Genomic DNA, 7,908 nt, shown 5'->3' on the forward strand with positions numbered 1-7,908 from the left:
CATCCGTGAGGGGGGCTGCTACCTGTGCAAACCTTGGTATAAAACGCCTGTAGTATCCAATTAGCCCCAAAAACGCACGCAGTTCTTTTTTTGTGGTGGGAAAGGGAGTCTCTGATATGGCCCTCACTTTTTCGGTTTGGGGCTCGATAAGACCATGACCCAGCACGTACCCCAGGTATTTCACTTTGTGAAAGGCCATTCTCGATTTCTTGGCGTTTATCCGCAATCCTGCTTGGTCGAGGGTCTCCAACACTCGTCTTAAATGCACCAGGTGCGTCTTCCAGTCAGGGCTGAACACCACGATGTCGTCCAGATAAGCGGACGTAAAGGCTGTCAGATCTTGTAACACATTGTTCATTAGCCTCTGAAATGTGGCGGGTGCTCCGTGTAGGCCAAACGGTAGAACCGTAAACTCGTAATGTCCCTCAGCGGTCGAAAACGCGGTTTTATGGCGGTCCTCCTCCCGTAGAGGGACCTGCCAGTACCCTTTTGTAAGGTCTATAGTGCTGATGAATTTAGCTTCGCCTAGTTTCTCAATTAGTTCATCAATCCTCGGGATGGGATAAGCGTCGAACTTAGATATGTCGTTCAGGGCGCGGAAGTCCATACAAAATCTTCTTGTACCGTCGGGTTTAGGTATCAGAACAATCGGACTAGACCAGTTACTGTGGGAAGGGCGAACCACGCCGAGTTTCAACATGTCGGCCACCTCGCGTCGTATGTCCTGTCGCCTGGCCTCCGGGATCCGGTAGGGGCGGAGTTTTATGGTCTTCCCTGGAACGGTGTCTATTCGGTGTTCTGCCATGGTGGTTTTTCCCGGAAGGTCGGAAAATACTTGTTCCTGTTTCATCAGGACTTCCATCAACTCCTGTTTTTCTTCTTGTCTCAGATCTTCGTTGATGACTAGGTGTGGGATTGTGGTGTAGCTCTGGTTCTTCTCCCCTTCAACTAGGTGTATTTCAGTAGGGGGTTTCCCCAGCCATTTTTTCAGCATGTTTATGTGGTACACCTGCCTTTTCCTAGAGGTCATCTGTAGTCTGTAACTGGTGTTACCAATTGTTTCCACTACTTGGTACGGCCCGCTCCACTCGGCTTTGAACTTTTGAGTGGATGAGGGCAACAACACCAGTGCCCAATCCCCTTTCTCCAGTTTTCTCCATTTCTTTCCTTTGTCGTAAACGTTTTTTTGTTTGTTCTGGTTTTTCTCCAAATTGGCGAACGCCAGGTCTCGTAGCTTTCCTAGTTTAGAGCGCAGGTTACGGGCGTATTCCAGGGTGTTTGCGGTCTCCTCAGGGGTTTCTTTCTCCCAGGCCTCTTTGGTCATGTCTAATAGCGATCGTGGCTGTCGACCATATAGCATTTCAAAGGCTGAGACCCCTAAACTGCTTTGTTTCTGTCCTCTGATTACATACAAGGCAAGGGGGAGTACCTAATCCCACTCAGTGCTGTTGACCTCAAGCATATTTCTCAATGTGGTTTTCAGGGTGCGGTTGTACCTTTCAACGAGTCCATCCGTTTGGGGGTGGTACACTGCGGTATGTATCTGATGGATGTGTAGCACCTTTCAGACCTCTCCCATGAGGCGGGATACGAAGGGGGTCCCCTGGTCTGTTAGTATTTCCTTTGGGAAACCCACTCGAGAGAAGAATTCCAGCATTTTGTCCGCTACGTTCTTGGAGGTGGTTGAGGTAAGGGGGAAAGCCTCCGGGAATCTGGTGGCGTAGTCGACAATCACAAGGACATATAGGTATCCTTTTTTTGTTTTCGGGAGAGGCCCGATGATATCCATCCCTATTCTTTCGAACGGAACCCCTATGATGGGGAGGGGTTGCAAGGGTACCGCTGGGGGTCGGGTCATGTTTCGTGTTTGGCATATGTTACATTCTTGGCAATAAGTCATTGCATTCTTGTAGATCCCGGGCCAATAGAAACATTTTTTTTTTTTTTTTTTTTTTGGGTTATAAACTTTTATTCAGTGACAGTACAGACACACAGCTCTATGCCTACAACCCTGAGGCCGGCAGCAACGTAAATGAACTTCAAGATCATCATGGTAGGACCGGCAGATCTACGGAGCGGGAGCCCCCCAGGGAACAGTGGACGTCCCGCCCTTTCTCCGCTGCTGAACACACATACCCTAGGTTCCATGGCCTACCCATCCTAACCTCGCCCCCCCCTGTTGGTGCCCACCCAGCCCTACTATGTGATTCTGTGTGTTGGTGTGGAGTGTCTGTCTATCCCCTGAAACCCAGTTTACAACCTCACTTACAACCACCCCTCTCGAACTTACCCCCTTCCCCCCCTTAACTACCCCCGTGCTTGCCTCTGCGTGATTCCCAAACCTATGCCTCCTCCCTACCCGTCCTCCCAATCCGTGACCTACCCTCCACCCACTCCAAATCTCAGCGCCCCCTGTGTACTGTGACGACCCGCCCTGTAAGTAACACACTGGAAATAGCGGTCGAAGGACAAGCTATCACACACTTCCCACCACCCCTGGAGACTCACCCAGTGACGCACCCAGGCCTCCACTAAGCACTTAATCCAAAAGAATAGAGCCCCGAGCCTCAGTGTCCTCCTCCCCGATCTGGTTCTCCTCTTCCTCATGCCCCGAATCCGTGTCGGACTTTTTGGTAGCATACGTCAGGTACTGGTCCCAGAAATTTTTCGGTCTGCTGCGAGGGGGTAGAAGCTCGCTATAGAGCTGCGACTGAGTGCACCCATATAGCATATCTCTGGACCATCCATCTTTGGTCGGGAGAGGACCTCGCATCCAACATCGCGCCACCAACCGTCGGGCCATTATGAGTCCCAGGTCTGCAAGGCGACGCATCGCCGGTGGGAGAATTCTGGAGTGTCCCAGGAGCGCCAACGCCGGGTCAACCGGTAACTCGGTCTCCAGTATGTAGCCCAGCTCCTCAAAAATGGCCGCCCAGAATCTGTTGATGCCCGGGCATGTCCACGCAAGATGCATGAAATCCGCCATTGGAGAGTGGCAGCGATCGCACTCCGCTGATTGTCGGAGGCCATACCTATGTAGGCGTTCAGGGGTGTAATACACTCTTTGCAGGAATTTAAAGTGGATGAGTCTATGTCGAGCATTAATGGAAACCCTTCTAGTATTGCGGCAGCAGTACTCCCACATAGAATCGCTTATTTCTGCCTGCAGATCCCGTTGCCATGCCGATCGAGCTTTGGAGATAGTTTGTTGGCCGCAACGCTGGCCTATCCGATACAACCGGGATATAAGGTGGCTAGGGGATGGCGTTCTGATAACGTACGTCAGTTCCGGGGTTTCAGGAGGCTCCTGCATGGTCGCGCCCAACGAGTCCCGTAACGCCGCGCGGATCCTGTGGAAATGGAAGCGCTGCATTAGTGTGGCAGACGGCCTGGATTGCGCCAGCTGTGTCCAGGTGATCGCCGTACCCTCTTTGAATAGGTCTCCCAGCTTGAGTATGCCCAATTGTCGAAGCGCACACAGGACCCCCTTCTCCCGTAGCGGTGAGAGCCACACAGCCCAGTCTATAGGGACAAGTGGGGAATACAATAGGTCATGGCCGTGTCTCCGAGCCAAAGAATGCCACGCATGATTAGTCGCCGTTATGGAGTCCAATGTACCAACCCGACGCGAGGCCGGTTCAAACACCGTGGCCGGCGGGGGGAGAGGGGCGGCGAAAAGGGTTTCAAGTATCACGTGGGGGATGTTGCGATCCCCGTGAGTCCATGTATGCAAATGTGTTGCTTGCGCAACCCTGTAGTATCTCTCTAAGTCGGGCGCCCCTAATCCTCCTTGCTCATATGGGAGCGATAGAATTTGCCACTGTATCCTCGGTTGCTTGCCCCCCCAGGCCAACCGTGTGAGAGCCTGGGTCAGCGTCTTGAAGAAAACCTTCGGTAAAGTCACCGGGATGGTATTGAACAAAAACAGGAACCGGGGCAGGACAATCATCTTCATCAGGGCAATGCGATCTGATAGGGAGAACGGCAACCTGCACCATCTGTCAACGTCATCGGACAGTCTGGAATAGGCCACCCCATAGTTCTCCCTCACCAGAACATCTGGGTCCGGGTGCAATTGTATGCCCAGATACCGAACCGGGTCATCCGACCACTGTAGCGGATAATCCATCTCAAACTTACTCGTTGCCGGGGTCAGCGGGAATGCGACGGATTTGCTCCAGTTTACTTTCAGTCCTGATAACGCTCCAAACTGCACTACTTCCCGCAGCACAGAGGAGAGATTGAGCTCTGGGTCTCTAACATAGAGGAGGGTATCGTCAGCATACGTGGATATGCAGATCTTGTACGTAGGGAAACTGATTCCCTCGAGACTATGGTATTCTCTCAGCGCGCACGCCAGAGGTTCAGCCACGAGCGCATACAGCAGCGGCGAGAGAGGGCAACCCTGCCTGGTGCCCCTGCGTATTGCGAAGGCGTCCGACACTCTGTTGCCCAGGCGGATTCTAGCCGATGGTTCATAATATAACGCACCTATCATCTGCAGGAAGGGTTCTCCCAGGCCTAGCTTCCGTAGCACTCTGGACATGAAGGGCCATTCGACGGAGTCGAACGCCTTTTCCATGTCCAGAAATACAGCTAGCGCCTTACACTCCGGTTTAACATGCTGCATTGTCCCCAGCACCGTGCGTATGTTGTAGGTAAGGCTCCTGGTAGGGATGAAGCCAGCCTGCTCCGGAGCGACCAGTTCCGGGGTTAAGAGAGCCAGACGTGTCGCCAGGACTTTGGCGTACAGTTTGGCATCGACGTTTATTAACGAGAGTGGCCGGTATGAACTCCGTTCTGTCGGGGGCTTTCCCGGCTTAAGGAGAGTAATAATGAGTGCCTCTCGCATGGTCGGCGGCATACAGCCTTCCTGACATATGCCGTCGAACAGAGTCGACAGGTAGGGTACCAACTGGTCCCCGAAGGCCTTGTAGAAGCCAACCGTCAGCCCGTCGGCACCCGGAGCACTGCCCGCGCTCATGCTGTTCAGGGCATCGACTATCTCTTCCCTCTGAATAGGCATCATCAGGAACTCCCTCTGTGCGTTTGATAGCTGTGGCATTTTAATAAAGTCTAAATAATCATCTATTGCCCCTTCCATGCCGGTAGATTTTGCCTCATAAAGAGTGGAGTAGAATAGTCGAAACTCATCTAGAATTCGCTCTTCGTCGGTCAGGAGTTCTCCCGTACTCGACACCAATTCGCCAACTACAATCTGTCGTCTTTCGCTGCGAATCATGTTGGCCAGTAGGGATCCAGGTCTCCCACCTTCGCCATAAGTGCGTGCTGTAGCATATTTGCCCATGTGTTGGACCTCCCTATCAGCTTCCACATTGTATTCTGTTACTAGCTGTTTAATAGTATCTAGTGTGTCCCCGTCAGGGCCAGCCTGTAGCTTCTGCTCCAGCTCCGCCAGGCGCGTCTCCAGGTGTTGAAGCCGCTGCCTAATGGACTTAAGGACGCTGGAGTGTTTGGCCATAGCAACACCGCGCACATATACCTTGAATGTCTCCCACAGCGTTTGGAAGTCATCCACAGAGCCCAAGTTGATGTCAAAGAAGTTCTGGATCTCCTCTGCGAGTTCGCCCCTAAACACTTCGTCTAGTAAAGAATATGGGGGAAAGCGCCACGTGAATGGGGGGAGACGAGGCGTCGGCAGTTCGAGAAGCATGAGGAGAGGAGAATGATCTGAAAGTGTGCGGGGCAGAATCAGACAGTCCCTTACTCTGCTAGCCAGAGGCCGCGACGCTAGCCAGTAATCAATTCTTGTGTGTATTTCGTGGTATGAGGAATAGTGTGTGTAGCCCCCTCTGGTATGGTGCCTATTCCGCCAAACGTCAAGTAAATCCAGACGCGCCATTGCAGACTGTAGCACCTCTGCCGCTGCCGACGGACTCCTATGCGGCCCCGCAGACCTGTCCAACATCGGGTCAAGAACCAGATTGAAATCCCCACCCCAGAGCATCCCTGTACATTCATACAGCTCGCATTTCTGAGCTAATGTCGTGTAAAACTCCGGGGAGTCAAAGTTTGGGCCATACACATTCACCACCATGCAATCAAGACCTCTGCCCTTACATCTGCAGAGTACATACCTGCCCTCAGTGTCAGCTTCCAGGGGAGTCAGTGTTAGTTTGGAGCCAGGGTTAACCCAAATGAGAGTTCCCCTAGAGTGTGTGGTGAACCCAGAAGCTACACTGCAATCCACCAGGCCCTTGTGAAGAAGCATTTTGCTGGTCAAAGGCAAGTGTGTTTCCTGTAACAGTGCAAGATCTATGTGATGTCTGCGCAGGTAACTGAGGACTTTACGAAGCTTCCTGAAGTCATTTAAGCCCCGTACATTCCAAGTCAAGACTCTTAAGTGTGTAGGTTCCGGCTCCCTCAGTGCCGTGAGCTCGGAAGTATCAGTCCCACCCGCCATGGCAGAAGATAATAAAGTTGCGGAATAGATTTGCGTTTACTGCGGCTACACAGTCAAGCAGGAGGAACGGAAGGGGAGCAACGGCTGCTTGCATATTGGGAGGTCCCCGCACAGATTGGCAAAGCACATTTTCAATCAGTAACAAAAAGAACAATACAAGTACAAAAACAAACCCCAACATTCCACCCTCCTCCCACAGCTGACCCTCCCCAACTCGGTCACTCAGGTCCCCGTCCCACCCGCCCCTCCCCAGCAACCAGTCCAGAAACCCCATAGCCAACGGCACGTGGGCAAAAGGTAGCCAGTCACTACAGGCTTACCTAGGAAGTCTCAACTCTGTTGTCCTGAGTCCCCACCCCCCGTCGTACACCATCAAGTATGGATCACCCCATCAAACCGCAGATACAACTTCTACATTACCCCCAGCTATGCCGGGGACAATTCCCCCCCCCCACCCCACGCCCCCAACGCCGCAACCACCACCCATCCAATAATAATGGGCAGAAAGAGCAACAGTCACAGTGGGTGCAGTCTATACACAACAGTGAGCAATAATCGTACCCGCCACCCACGCCCTCTTATCAGTGTCATCTCGGCAGTGAATAGTCCCTCCGGATCCAGATCACTCCAAGCACACACAACCTCAAAAGGATCAGTTGGTAGAACACAGTACCACAGTGCGGCCATCGCCAGGTCACTCCTGATTGTCCCCACGTTGCTGACCGTCTTCTTCCTGATTATCCGCCTGCTCTTCCGGCTTGTCTCGAGCCCATTTCTTCAATGCCTTTTGCAACTCCGCAGGGTCAGTGAAGATGTGCGAATGGCCCTGCCTATTCACACGCAGCTTGGCTGGGTACAGCATGGCGTAATCTAGGCCCATATCCCTGAGTCGTTTCTTGTGCGGCGCAAAGTGTTTGCGCGCCTCCTGTACCCGGGCCGTGAAGTCAGGGAAGATGGAAATCACTGAGCCCTCGAAGTGTAGATCACCCTTGGAACGCGCCAACCGAAGTGCCGTGTCCCTGTCTCTGTAATTCAACAGCTTCGCAATAATTGGCCGCGGAGGGAGACCCGGGTTAGGACGTGGGCCTAGCGACCGATGAGCACGTTCGACCACAAACATGGACGAGAACACTCCTTCTCCGAGCAGGTTAGTTAGCAGGGTTTCCACAAACAGCTCCATTCTCCCGGTCTGAGTGGTCTCCGGCAGGCCAAGGATGCGAAGGTTGCAGCGACGTGACCGTGCCTCTAAATCCTCCGTCTTGTCTTGCAGAGTCTTGATCAACGTCTCCGCCCGGCGTCTCGCGGTATCCAAGTCCGTCTGGGCCTCCTCCACCTCCGTGATGCGCCTTTCCGCCATGTCGTGCCTCTCTGTGTGTTTGTCGAGGCGCTCCGCCATGCGGTCCATCCTATAGGACATGGCGTCCATCTTGGTCCCCAGCGCCGTGATGTTTGTTTGGATATTCAATTCCATGGAGCGAAGCATC

This window comes from Lissotriton helveticus, chromosome 5_1 (genome assembly GCF_964261635.1).
Source record: "Lissotriton helveticus chromosome 5_1, aLisHel1.1, whole genome shotgun sequence".
In the NCBI taxonomy this organism is placed as follows: Eukaryota; Metazoa; Chordata; class Amphibia; order Caudata; family Salamandridae; genus Lissotriton; species Lissotriton helveticus.